General features: G+C 36.5%; 1 protein-coding gene across 3 annotated transcripts in view; it reads right to left on the reverse strand.

The window, feature by feature from the left end:
* The window catches only part of PIK3C2G (phosphatidylinositol-4-phosphate 3-kinase catalytic subunit type 2 gamma), a 453,317-nt gene that overhangs the window by 423,049 nt on the left and 15,437 nt on the right, over positions 1-14,831 (reverse strand). For all 3 annotated transcript variants that reach the window (XM_053556309.1, XM_053556307.1, XM_053556308.1), the window contains 2 exons: positions 6,395-6,576; positions 3,484-3,526 (listed from right to left, as the gene is read on the reverse strand). The gene's annotated coding sequence lies outside the window, so the exon portion shown is untranslated. The remainder of the gene's footprint in view (positions 1-3,483; positions 3,527-6,394; positions 6,577-14,831) is intronic.

Below are 14,831 nucleotides of genomic sequence, written 5' to 3' on the forward strand. Positions count from 1 at the left end.
GAGAGAGAGAGAGAGACACACACACGTACACACACAACCCGAAAAACATGTAAATTATTTTATTTCAAGTAAGGCATTTACCGATCAAGAAGCAGCAGCAGCAGAAACAAGAAGAGGAGGAGGTGGTGGAGGGAGAGGAGAGAAAGAAAAATCCAATCAGACATAGACTTTACCTTTAAAGACTAGATTAAGACAACAGAACAAGGTTAGTGGGCTATCTTTTTTTTTTCTTTTTTACTATGGCAGTACAAAGATGTTTTACGATGCACCTGCATAGTAACCACTGCAAAATTTCAAGAACAGGATAGAGTATGCAGTGCTTTTAAAATGACTTTACTCAGAATACTTTCAGAAGCACTTTGGGGTGCTTTTGTTTTCTTCAGGACTCATGGTCACAAGTGGCAGAAGTCAATACACAAGGGAATATGTTGTGAACCAGGGACAGGAACACAGTCACAGAGTAAAGCCTCTTTCTCCCCTTTGAATCTCTTCCTCTCTCAATAAACTGCCTCTTTTATTCTCTACAGCAAAATGGGCTTTTCCTCTGAAGATGGGGGACACCGGGAGGGGCTTCTGGAAAATATGACCTTATACATAACAAATCATGCCATTTAAAAAATTTGGGTTAAAGACTCTTATTGGTTTGGATCATACGCATATTTCTTGGATAAATCCCAGGTGTTAGCTGTAAGCAGAGCATTAGTACAACACACAAGTTAGTCTAGACTGGACCATGCTACTGTCTTGTTAATAAAAGAATGAAAACCTGGGCATGGCCACACCTCTTCCAGTGACAGTTACTAATGTTTTATGAAAGATTATTCTTCAGAATACAATCTAGAAAATTCTAAATAAGAAGAAAAATATAATTTAATAATTACAATTGTTAATACTTACTGAGTGCTACCTCAGAATGTGGCAGCTATTATTCTAAGTAGTTTTTAATTTATTTAATCTTCACACAAAACTTAATCCTCACTGCAGTCTTATGAGTAGGCTTTGTTAATATTTTCAATTTATAGGAAACTGAGATACTAAGATACAAGCATCTTGCAAAGTTCATATGCAGGAAGTGGAAGAGTTGAGTTTAATTTATCATTATACAAATTACTTTATTTAAGAAGATCATCTCAACAATCTACTCTTGCTGCCTGTGGTTTATGACATAGTATTTTAGCAAACTAACATTATGAGAAATGGTTGATGGTTAGTGACACACTCATATAAACTTAAAGCATGGGATGAAAAACTAATTATATAGTATTGTACTGCCCAACAGATCAGCAAAACCACTCACTGTATGTTCAAAAGATGTATCAAGTAGGTGTTTTTAGCCTTGATTGTTATTTTAGACACTACTTATATTTTATAATTTTAAGAGATAGTATGTGCATTATTCACTGTTACATCTGGCTATAGAAAACTCTTTAGTCATTCTTAAGTAGAAGATGAATAGTAATTTTAAATAGTACAACTGAATTGGTTGCCAAAGTCGTCAGAAATTTATACAAACTAATGAAAAGTAATACAAATGAGGAGAGAACAATTTGCTGCAGTGGTTCATTTTACCACCGTAAGGATTAACTATATGAACAATTTATGAAAGAGGAAATTAATGTAAATCATAGAAATGTTGTCTCAAACCCTATTCTGTTCTTTGTCTCAAAAATCAGGAAAAAATTAAACTTGTGTGGTTTGAGTACCACTCTTTAGCAATAAAAGTTTGTGTTCTCTTATTCATAAGATAGAAATGTACTCAACACTTACTCTGTCTTAGTCACTGGACGGGACCCTGCAGATATTTGACTACGGATGTCATAGTCATGGTCTTTCTTCTATCAGGATGAAAGTCTTGATGATGATAAAGATATTAACTAAGTACTTGTGAATATTACATGTGTGTTAGAAAAGGGGTCATTTTTCCCCTATTCACAATTTCTGAGACTTTAATCAAGTGAAAATGAGCTATAAATTAGTAGTTAGAAGTGACAAACAGCTATGGATTACAACTAAAAAGGTACAGTATTCATTTATAAAATCACAAGTTTGATATAAAGACTAAAACCCTTCTGATAGCAGTTTTTACTAAGGACATGTATATGTGTGTGTCACACGAATGTGTCAGTATATTCAGATAGCCTTGAGCTAAGTGTGCGTGTATGAAATTATTCCATTTTAGTTCTATAGACTTGGATAAGTTGAAAGCTGATTAGAAACAAGCAAAAAGTCAGGGCATATCTCAGGAGGGGATTCAACCAGAGCCCAAGGGCTTGAGTACAAATTAAAAAGAAAATTTCCACTCTTTTTTTCTGGAGAAGCCTCTTCTCATTGGAGGTTGAATACACAGTCATGAATATGGATAAACAAAAAGATGGAAACACACACAACAATAAAATGATGAAGTTGAGGCTTATACATTATTTCAATACTGTAAGATGAGAATGTCATGATGAACACCCCAGGAAGATAATTCTCAAAATCATGGAGGGAAAGAGTTTCTAAGTGTGCAATTCTTCAGGTGCTCCACACGCGCTCTTGGAGAAAGGGCTGGCTCTGGCAAGACAGAGGAGATATAGGTGGGGATGCTGACGGTGGTCAGCTGAAGACACAAACGCCTGGTCATGGTCTACCTGCAGGTGACGCTCCAGCCTCCACTGTGAGCCAGGCAGACGTCTTTCCTTACCAGAGTGAGTTCACTCAAAGGGTGGAGGGTGGAAGTGTTCAGAAACAACAGATCTGAATCCTGTCCGCCTACTCACACAACTCATTTCCCTGATTTTTTTTCCATATACAGTTCCTTTAAAAGTAGCTGACTCAAAAAAATACAACTCCTCTTCAAAGATGCACAATAAGGAGAAAATAATCAGAATGGCACCTAAGCGAAACCTGTCACCACAAAGGAGAAAACTTAGATGATTGGGGGGAAAAAATCAGATGAAGAACGTAAGTCAATACTCAGCAAAACTGTCTTTCAAGAAGCAGAAGAAAATAAAAACATGTCTAATAACATGTTTACCTCTAAAATATTATCGTTAATGGAAAGTTTTAAAGAATGTACTTAGAGCAGAGGAAAAATGATTCCAGGAAAGGCCTGGGAATACTAGACGGAAGGGTGCATAGGGTTATAGAAGATATGTGGGTAATTCTAAACTAACATTGTCTATGTAAATAATAACAACAATATCTAATTTGGAGAGCAAAATAAATTAGATATAATTAAATACTAGGCATAAGACTACAACTTGTAGTTGGGTGATCAACGTTTTAAAAGCTACTTATATGGTCCAAGGGGAAGTATAGATACATGCAGCTTTAGATTTTTTAGATACATGCAGCTTTAGATTTTTTTAAAGGTGTATTAGAATAATAAAAGATGTATTTTTCTACAAGTGGAAAGGGAAGAAGAAAATAAAATAAAAACTCAGTTAAGTTAGAAGAAGGTCCATAGGTAACAAGAGATAGTGAGAAAAAGACTATGCTTACCTGGATCAGCCGAAGACAAACAGAGGCCTTGTCCTGTCATCAGCTGAAAGAAGTACAAATGTCAATGTTTGTTATGAGGAAATGAAAATATGTATATCAGAAACACATAAAATATAAGATCTATAGATGGTTACATTATGTTAAAAACAAAAACGCTATAGGCTGGGCGTGGTGGCTCATTGTAATCCTAGCAATCCTGAACTCATGAGTTCGAGGCCAGCCTGAGTCAGAGCCAGACCTCATCTCTAAAAGTAGCAGGGCCTAGTGGCAGATGCCTATAGCCCTAGCTACTTGGAAGGATGAGGCAAGAGAATCACTTGAGCCCAAGAGTCGAGGTTGCTGTGAGCTATAATGCCACAATACTCTACTGAGGGTAACAAAGTAAGAATGTCTCAAAAAAAAAAAAAAAAATCAGTGCTTGTAACTCAGCAGCTAAGGCACCAGCCACATACACCAGAGCTGGTAGGTTCGAATCCAGCCCAGGTCTGCCAAACAACAATGACAACAACAACCAAAAAATAGCCGGGTGTTGTGGTGGGTGCCTGTAGTTCCAGCTATTGGAGGCTGAGACAAGAGAATCACTTAAGCCCAAGATTGAGGTTGCTGTGAGCTATGACACCATAGCACTCTACACAGGGTGACAGCTTAAGACTCTCTCAAAAAAAGAAAAAACAAACAAAAAAAAAACTACCTAAGACTTACTATAGACAAGTCCGAATTAAAAGAACAAGATTAGCTTAAAATTAAAAGGACAAAAAAATTGTCAGCAAACAGGAAATTAGTAATAATATCAGTAACAACAATAAGCTGGTATGGTTATAGAAAAAACAGACCTCTAGATAAGAAAAAAATGTATTTTTATATGGAGGTGAAGAGGAGAACTTCAGAGAGGTAAAAGTTTAATTCTCCAGGGAGGTATCTCAGATAAATACTTAAAAATAATTCTTTCAAAATATACACAGCAATATATTATTTAGCATTACAAGGAGAAAGTGACAAATTCACTCTCATAATGAAAGGAATTAATAGTAATCTTACATAATTTATATATCAATTATAAAAAATTTCATTAGCTATATAGAAGATTTGAAAAATACAATTAAGAAGATTGATGTGACCAGCACATATACAATACTACAGCTAATAGTTGGAAATTATACCTGCTTTTCAAGAACAAGTACCACTTGTGAAAACTGGACCACATATTCAGTGACTTTTAATATAATTCAAGGTAAGTATTATACAGAAGATTCTGTCTCTAATGTAGTTAAAAATTAGTAAAAAAATGAAAACTACGGAACTCATATGTTTATAACTTTAAAAAATGTCTAACTCAGAAAGCAAAACAGATAATAAAATTGGAAAAATTTAGAAATAAAGCTGTCAAAAAACCATTTTTGTGTAAGAATTTCAAAGGTACATATAACTCTTATTTTGTAGCTAAAAATAACTTTTAAAACTATTCCAACAAACAGAAAAATAAATAATAACTTAAGGGAGTACAAATTGTGTCATTAAAGGCCCATTGCTAAAAGCTGATAACAGTCAAAATGGATTTATGCCAAAATAATTGAACCATTCATTTTTGCTGTGATTATCTCTATGACAAGTCATCATATCATTAATTTGGAAAAATGGTAGTAATTTAGTTAGAAATACAGTGCAATACTTTTCTAAATAGGAAGTTTTATCACCTTTTCTTCCTAAGATCTAAGAGACATCAACAGTTTTTGCTTACTTGGAAAGGATTTCCTTGACACCAAAATGATTGCAGGTCTGGCAGAAGAAAAACTGTATTCATCACCTTGGCCTTGCAATGGCAACCCACCATAGTGTTGATTCAATGAATCAGTGAAGACGGAAGAGTCACCTACTTAATGTGAACCTTTTCTGCAGGAGCTAGATAAAGCCATCTTGTTTTTCCTCCAGCTTAATCATGATAACTTTTCTGGTGCAGTTCACAAACTTGCTTTCCACCTGGCCCACATAGCAGACAGACACCAATGGAAAGAGGCCTCCCTGGGGCTGGAATACGAAAAGCTTGATTCACATCCAAGCTCTTCATGACATTATTAACAGGGGTGGTAGATCTTCTTTAACTTTGCTCTTTGAATCAGTTACCAGATTTACAATATGACATTAAGTACTACATTTAAAAAGATGAATGCTGTACATGAGTTATGTATTATGGTGAGTTTTAAAGTGGGGCTACATCTTATCTCTACTTCCAAGCCCAAGAAATACAATGGCTCATCAGGTAAGAACGTTAAGAAGACAACTGGGACACAGCCTGGGTTCACACTGGCCTTCAACGAGCTGCCAAGAAAGAAACTGCATACAGGACAGAGAAGGAACCAGCAGAGAGCCACAAAACAGAAACAGAACAGCTGCTTCCCTCTCTCAGGATCTGCTGCCGGTTTCCAGCCCATGTGTTAAGAATATCCACCTTCCGTGTAACAAACATTTCTTTTTGGGGGGAGTCATTGTGGCGACACAGTTTATAAACTAGTGGCACTTGCTTCAAGACATTGAAAAGAAGAGGTACAAAGAAATCTACCATCAGACTTGATGTCAATTGGCTTAAGTCTCTGACTAAATGATATCAACAGGATCTTTGGGGTAGCTGGCAAGAGATTGGGTGGTTGGAGAGAGAGAGGGAAGGAGGGAGCAGAGAGAGAGTAATCAGTTTTTTTGAAAGCTCTGTCTTCTGGTGGTAGACTCTGGAGAGTATTTACAAGCCAGATCTCTGTTTCAAAATATGGCACAAACTTAGCTTTTAAATTTATCTACCATTTAAGTATCCCAATAAAAGTAAAGGGTACTTTGCCTCAATGGTACATTCAAATTAAAACACTGTCCTGTCCGATGTATTTAGTTGATTATAGGAAGTTTATTTGTTTTAATCTCTTACCTGAAGCAGACATCTTCCTGAAATGAAACCTGACCTCACACCTCTTTTCACGAGTTGAATATGCTCACAGGAGCTAAAACACTTCTACTTCAAGGGAACACGATGCTTCCACTGGAAGCTTTCATTCCTGTTTGGCAGGTTTGGCGTGTTTGGAAATCTATTTTTCATCAAACCCTGGAGGGCTGTAAGGAGAAAAAAAAAAACAAAAAACAAAAACGGTTTGCACTGACGTTATGAATAGAGGATTTAAGCCAAAAACCCTAACAGTAAATTAGCTTCTCTGGGCTGAACAGAATCTGTGCCAGAAGATACTAAGGAGCAATATATACACAAAAATATATTTTAAAAATATGTGACAAGTGAGCGTATTTCTACTCAAATTACATTTCATTACTTAATCATGCATTCGAATTTGGGGATAGTTGGAGGTGGTGGAACCAGTGGCCTCAATACACAGGTGCAGAGACCTTAAAATGCTGGTTTAACCATCCTGTGAGTTTGGACTACCAGGATATTTTCTTTAGTTACTTAGAATTTATAAGTGGAGATTTTTTTTTTCTAGCTAAGAAATACTTTTACTTTTTTGTTCAACCACAGAACCCACAGTAAGTTTTAATTAAAAAAAATCCGTTATCTAATAATATTTGAAAAGAAACAGCAAAAACAAAACAAACAAAAAAACAGGAATATTTTATGGTAGTAACAAGATGTGAGATGATAGTGTACTGCTGTTGAAATTGAGCAATGTGTGGAGACTTTGAAGCAATACAAGAAATTATATAAATGTATCCAAGTAAAGTAGGTTTACCCAGAAGCATGTTTGTTTTAATGGGGGAAAGTTTTAGGAACAAAAAAAAAAAAAATTGAATCAATTTTTACCATACCAATATATGTCACAGAATCCTTTTGTGTTGGTTTCTCTATTTTTTTCTTTTAATTTTTATATTAGTTTTTTCCAGGATTGATTTCTTGAAGGATAGAGAATAGAAAATTGAGAATTGCATTTGCTTTCAGTGCTGCTTATGAAAAGATATTTATACTATTAAAGGTTTAGAATTGCACCCATATCTCCTTGAACCTCCTCTGCTATAAAACTACAAAGACGTGAGGGTTTATAGCACAGCAGAAGCTTAACCTAAAACTAGAGGTAATGTCACACAAGGAAATGAGCAAACCTTTATATTTTATTAATAACCTGGATTCAAACTCTTAACTTCGGAACTCTGGAGAGGTAGAGGACTCCAAAAATAACTTTACATGTAGTGATTTTTCCTAAATACATTTATGCTAAACACTTAACATCCCTTTAGATTAATTCCTAAAATAAGCCACTATTTTAAGAAATAATCCCTTGAAGAATTGGAAAATTTTGTAGCTATAAATATCGTATATTAAGGTAGACTCATGTACATTTTGGAGGAAGACATTTGAGAATTGGATTGGGTTGAAAAGGAACAATCTAATCTTGGCATAACTGAAAGATTAAGTTTAGAACAGCTTGATAATCATTATTCATTAACAGGGAAAGGTACCAGAATGTACCTTGCACTTTGTTTCCTTTGAAAATATGTCCTTAGATATCTTCTATTTCCTTGCTTAACATGCATGCTTACCTATTTTAGTAGAACTTTCGATTCGCATTGAAATCAAGTGGATAATTTTGTTATTTTTATTATTTACTTTCTCATGGCTTTGTCCCATGCCTGAAACTTGAATGCACAAAGGTTTCTCTCTTACCTGGCTATAGACTGTTTCTTAGGTAAAGCATTTAAGACCTAATGATCAACCTTCAACACTAAAGTTGCAATGTTCAATCAGAATATTGCAGGTGTACAGATGTTTCAGTTACATGAGTTACTTGTGTCCAAGGTTGAGTCAAAGTCATGAGTGTTCTCTCATGAAGACAGCATCCCGCTAGTTGTGGATTAAATTCCCACACGCCTGCTTGATATCCATGGATTTTTTGCTACCATATGAGGATGTAAATATTGATTGATTAATTCCAATTTAGTAGTGAGTACATGTGGCATTTGTTTTTCCATTCTTGCTATACTTCACTGAGAGGAATGGTCTCCAGTTCCATCCAACTTGTCACAAAGGCCTTAGTTCCCCACTTTTTTATGGCTGATTAGTATTCCATGGTGGACATATACTGCACTTGATTAATCCACCCGTGCATTGATAGACATTTGGGTTGATTCCACATCGTTGGTGATTGTGAATTATGCTATAATAAACATTTGAGTGCGAATGTCTTTTCAATACAATTACTAATTTTATTAATAAAAGGGACAGTCTCTACAGTGCCAGTTTATTCAACTTCCTATGTGTTGTGTTAATATTATTTAGATTATATGGTCTATACATTTTATTGTAAGATACAAATTTTAAGTGCCTTGGTTGAATAGCCTCCTAACACATTCCTTATCATCCTGCGAAGAACTCAATGTCCAAGTACATATAATGTTCTGACTTTTTCTAAATAGGCTTATTTTTCCCTACAGGATAGCAAATGTAATTTTTTTTTGTTCAAAATACCTTACTTTCAGAATATGCATTCCAAATTGAGGTCTGTAAGTTCCCTTGCTAATCAACTTGTGGTCTTGCTCTAAACTTGAGAAAGATTCTTCAATACTGACTTGGCTAGTAGGATAGAATTGAAGAGATGTCTTTAAAATTTAATGTAAAGAGTTATTATTCAGACCTTTAGGCTGGCTATATGCATATTCCATATGGGCTGAGCAAATTCCTTCTCATTCTCTTCCTAGTATTATTTGTATAACCCCCTTTAAAGCAGGATCTTACATAGTAAGCAAAAAAAAGAAAAAAAATTTAAAAGATAATCTACTGGGGCTTAGCAGCTACCTGGTACTGGATACAGGGTTGTGAACAAGATTGCCAAGGCCCCTGCTTTTCCAGAGGGAACAAGTACAGCTTCTCTGTTGCTTAGTAGAGTCAGTTGAACCTAGTTAGGACCTTGTTGAAAAACAAATTAAGGCAGTTGCAAATACAGCTATTTGTATACTTCTGTTTCAAATAAGGGAAACTGGCAAAGAAAAGGAAATGTTTTGATCAAGTTATTTAGAAATTAAATGCTACCTGCATCACTGCTATATTAAAAATAAACTGTTCATTCATTCACTTTAGCTTGAGAGGAGGGAAAAATGAATCAATAGAATATGAAGTTCTTTATAAAAATAGAGCTTTCAGACCTTCAAAAATATTATTTGTTTCAAGTCTAGTATAAAGGAGCAAGCCATTGATATTGATGTTGATATGCATCATACAAACTGTCTCAACATATTTGGGGAAATTGATCCAATCATTTTTAAAAGGTTATTCAGTCCCTAAAGAATAAGCATATATGAAAGGTTCATTACAGAGTAGGTTGAGTATATATGTTCCCAATGGAATATTCTTCAGCCTTAAAGAAGAAGAATTCTTCCTGTCATTTGCCACATGCATGATCCTGGAAGATACTACGGTGAGTAAAATAAGCCAGACATAAAATGGCCAAAAGTCAAATTCATAAAAGTAGAAAGTAAAATGTGGTTACTAGAAACAAGGTATCAAAATACCTTACTTTCAGAATATGCATTCCAAGTTAAGGTCCATAAGTTCTCTTGCTAATGAGCCTGCAGTCTTGCTCTAAACCTGAGAAAGACGCTTCAATACTGACTTGGCTAGTAGGATGGAATTTTAGAGTCATCTGTAAGGTGTTCTGAAAGTAAGGTATTTTGAACAAATACCTTGTTTCTAGTAAAGGAACACTGGGGAGATACTGGTCCAAGGACACAAAATTTCAGTTACACACCAAGATGGGAAACAAGCTATCTATTGTATAACATGGTCACTATGGCTAATAGCAATTGCTAAGAGAGTAGATATGAAGTGTTCTTACCACAAAATGATAAGTATGTGAGATAATAATATGTTCATTAGCTTGATTTAGCCATTCCACAGTATATACACATGTAAAAACACATCATGAATGAATCATAGATATACAGAATCATAGATTCATTCACACCATGAATCCATACAATTAAAAAGAGTAAACAATCCTTTGATGTGTGTTATTCCTTCGGGGCAAAAGTAATGCTTTAATAATACATACTTTGCTGAGGTGCCTGTTGTTCATCAGGAGGAGTGGTGGGTGCTGTGGATCAGCTCCCTAAACACCGTTCTGACCCTGTGCCTCGGTGGACATGCCTCACTGTAGATTCTGAAAAGCTAACGATGATGCTTCCCATATGGATGGATAAGCATTAGGTTCTACAAATTAAATTGTATTTGTACAAATTTTGGAAGGTAGAAGTAAAAATTATTTGTAAGATCTTGCTTTCTAAAGCAATATTTCAGCGTCTGTTCACTCCCTCGGTGGTGACAGCTATTCCCAGCTCTCTAACTTGGGGATTGCTCTGAAGGTGGGGCCTTGGCATTCAGCAGTTCCAGTGGGCATCTCTTGTGCCAGTTCTCTTGTGCTCTGTTCTAGCACAGAGCCCCCAACTCTGGAACTTCCTTTCATTACTGTCAAAAGTCCTTTATTCTCTTTACTGAAAGCATCTTTCCTGTTTTCAATATTTAGATTTGCTTCTGGATAACACAGCGATGTGTCAGACTGTGAGTTGTCACCTCCTAGCTGTTCGTAACTTCTTTCCATAATAGGGTTTCAAATCCTCACAAGCCTGTGCAATTAACGACTGTCTTTCTCAGCCTCTCTTGTGAGAGATGTGACCATGTGCCCAAATTCTAGACAATGGAATTTAAACAAAAGCTAAATTTGATTCTTCTGGCTTTGTCCTTATAAGGATAGAGTATGCAGTATTCTGAGCCTTTTTCTCTTTCTAATTGTTGTGTGATGGCCAAGGTGAAGTAGGTTCCCTGGATCCAGAGACAGAAATCTCCCACGGAAGGTGGTGGAGCCATGCTGCTGACAGCGAACCACGTGCACTTGGTATTTAATGAGATATAGATTTCCATCTTGTTTCAAATGCTAGGTTTCAGGCTCCCTCTCTCTCTTTTCATAGCATCCAATTTTAAATAAAACGTAACTTGGTTATTAGAAGTGGGCTGTACCATAATTTTTAAAAAATAAGGCATTGGTCTAACAGTTGGAAGGAAGTAAATGAACAGAGATATTATAGGCCACAATGCTAGCAATTCTCATTAAATTGTGGCAACACACTTGGTGAAACTGTCATTTTCAATCCTTAAAAAGGTAGATTGCTTTGCCACAAGAACATATAACCTCTGGAAACTTTGGGATAAATTCACAACATTGAAGAAAATCTTAAAATGGTTGGGTGTGGCCACTCGGGCCTGTATTTCTGACTTTCAGGAAGGCCAAGGTGGGAGGTTCACTTGAGGTTAGGAGTTTGAGAGCTCTCTATTGAGTGTCTCTACTAAAAATAAAAACTCCAGTTGCTGTGGCAGGTGCCTGTAGACCCAGTTACTCGGGCGGCAGCAGGATCCTGAGGCAGCAGGATCTTTTGAGCCCAGGAGTTTAAGTTGTAAGCTAAGCTGACGCCACTACCCTCCAGCCTGGGCATGAGAATGAGACTCTCTCAAAGGAAGAGAAAGGGAAAAGGAAACCGAGGGAAAGGGAAGGAAAGGAAAGGAGAGGAGAGGAGAGAAGGAAAGAAGGAAGAAAGAAAATAAAATAAAAAGAAAAAACTTTAAATGTTGATGTATGTTGGCTAATATATGTGGAAAGTTCTATGACCAGACGTACTTGGGCTAGTCATAAGAAGCAAATTTTTTAAAGCAGCCTTAGCAGTAACTAGAACTTTGGCTTCTTCAAGAATAAACATTAAAGCATCTCAGTTAATTGGAGCCCATTCTGTTAGTTCCAAAGGTCAGGCTGAATGATGCTTTCCTCCCTAAACTAATAGTAGATAGCTTGAAAGTCAATACCTTTAAATCGAGGAAGAACAAAACATGTTGAACAAATAAACCAGTAAATAAAAAAAGACAGTCAGCAAGCATAGCAACACTGTCTGGATTAGGTTTTTGGTGATGGTTATTTGCCCATGACTTATTTGACTCTGAGCAACTAGACCAAAAGCATATTAAGTTTTTGAGGAAATTGTATAGATTTGCAAAAGCTAATGTGTGTTTGACCTTTAAAGCAACTCCAGAACTTCCCAACTGGTTTTGCAGAATATAGATCACAATACAGGCAGCTCCAAGGAAGGAATACTTTCTAATTCCCTCTTAGAAGATAATTACAGGGTAATCAAATACTTGTGACAGTGAAATAGATACATATTGAGAACAAGGAATTCAGTGCTGATTATTACACCAGGATAATCAGTATAAATCAGACTGTCACAGTCAAACCAGATCTTATGGTCACCATAGAAGTAATGGACAAAAAATTCCCAAGGGAAAAGAAATTAGGAATCATCAGTGATAAGGGACAAAGGAATTCCTCCTGGATAATGTAATTCCTCCTACCTAACAAAGGAAAGTATTTCACTGCAGGGCAGGGAACGTTTGAAGTTCCTATCCAGTAGTATTTGATGATGGCCGTGAAAAATGATGGCTGTCTATACACATATGGATATCTAAGCAGTAGGCTGCAAGTCGCTTCCTGTACTCTTCATGCTTTCCTTCTGTAACCATGACCAACTCGGCAAAGTTCTTATTTCCCAGTCTGTCTTTCGATTAGATACGGGCAAGTTACTCATTCTAGTCAATGACATATGAAAAGCAATAATGTCTGATTCTCCCAGGTGTGCCCATAAAAGAATCATATGTGTACCCTCCTGGCTGTTCCCTGGCGCCAGCCCAGAAGTGGGAGATAGTGAGGAAGACTTGGACCGAGGTCGGCTGTCTCCGACCAGCCACAACATGCAGTGGGTTTACTTCCTAGTGGCCTGGTGGTGCAAGGAGACCAGAGAAAATTATTGGTAGGAGTTACAGAGTATTAGTACAGAGAGATCATAGACATGGACAACGAGTTAGTTTTAAGAGCAGTGGGGCTCGGCAGTGGGGCTCAGGAAGCAGCACACACTTCTTTGTGAGGCTTCCAGTATGCCACCCTGAGTGCCAGTCTAGTTGTATTTATTTCATATATCCGTGTCAGTCATAAATCTCATGAAAGCAAGGCAAAGAATCCCATCAAGTTCTTGCTGCACTTGCATTCCTACTAACCAGACTAACTCTACAGCTGATGACGTTAATTGCATGGATTTACTGTTGATTTTTACTGCTTCAAATATAATGGTCTTAATGTAAACAAAGTCTTGATAAGGAAGCCAATCAGAGGCCGACTAAAGGACCAAATCCTAGTTGACCCACGGTCACACCCCACAGATGCGATGTTTTAATACTGTCCTGGGTACAGACAGACAGATTCCTCTGGCCCAGTCAAAGTGACAGAAGAAAGCTTAACTGGTCCACAGCAAGTCTTTCTGAGCCGGACAAGGTTTAAAGAATTCACATTCTTCATTCCCCAAAACCATGCCCTCAGAGCACACAGCCTTGCCCTGGCAGAAAGCAACTTCAAAGCCTCCAGCCAGCTGCTGTGATGCAGCTGTGGGGGAGGGGAGATATACAACACACCAGGATTCAGAAATATTAAAGTGACAGGATCTCGCATTTTGTACTCAGAGCCCAGAAAATCAGTCTGAATCGAAACCCTCATAACTGTCTCCCTTTGTCTAGACTTTGTTCCCTATTCCTAATATCTCTAATCTATTAACAATTAATCATGAGTATTAGTTTCAAACTTATAAAATCAAACTAGCAATGCAAGCACATCAAGATATGACTCCTCCCTGAGGTTTCCCACATGCCGCCTTCAGGTGGCAAAGCTGAATTGCTGTTTCTTATCATCACGGTAGTTATAAAAGAGAAATAAAACACTAGAGACCCAAAATTGTATCCTGTTCACACTGCTGAATTTTGGGTATCTTTGTTACTGAGCTTAGATTAAAACTGAATTAGCTACCGCAGTAGGCACAGATTCAAATGATTACTTATGTCATTTACATAAGAAATAGAATCAAAATAGATTCAAAATGACAATTTCTAAGTGCAGGTTCATAATAAGAACATTATAAAACATTACAAATACTTTCCTAAATTCCAAAAATTTATAACAGAAATTTGTTGACAAATTCCAAAACACATTAAAATAAATAATTCATCCATTGAATATTGATGCCATTAATTCTTATATTCATTTTAATAAACATTCTATTACAGCCTCATATGACTATGACTTTCCATATGGTTTGGTCTGAGAAACGATGGTCATACCCAGACTACTTGAAATGTGATTTAATAAAGTCTAGAGTTCCACTTGGAAAAACAAAACAACAACAATTGAAAATCTAGGACATTAAGTGTGGGTAAAATTAATATTCAGTAATTAGTAAAGAGCAGAAAAAATAAGAGGGTTGATTTTAAAAGGAATTCAGATTTACTC

Source organism: Nycticebus coucang, chromosome 12 (genome assembly GCF_027406575.1).
Source record: "Nycticebus coucang isolate mNycCou1 chromosome 12, mNycCou1.pri, whole genome shotgun sequence".
Classification (NCBI taxonomy): Eukaryota; Metazoa; Chordata; class Mammalia; order Primates; family Lorisidae; genus Nycticebus; species Nycticebus coucang.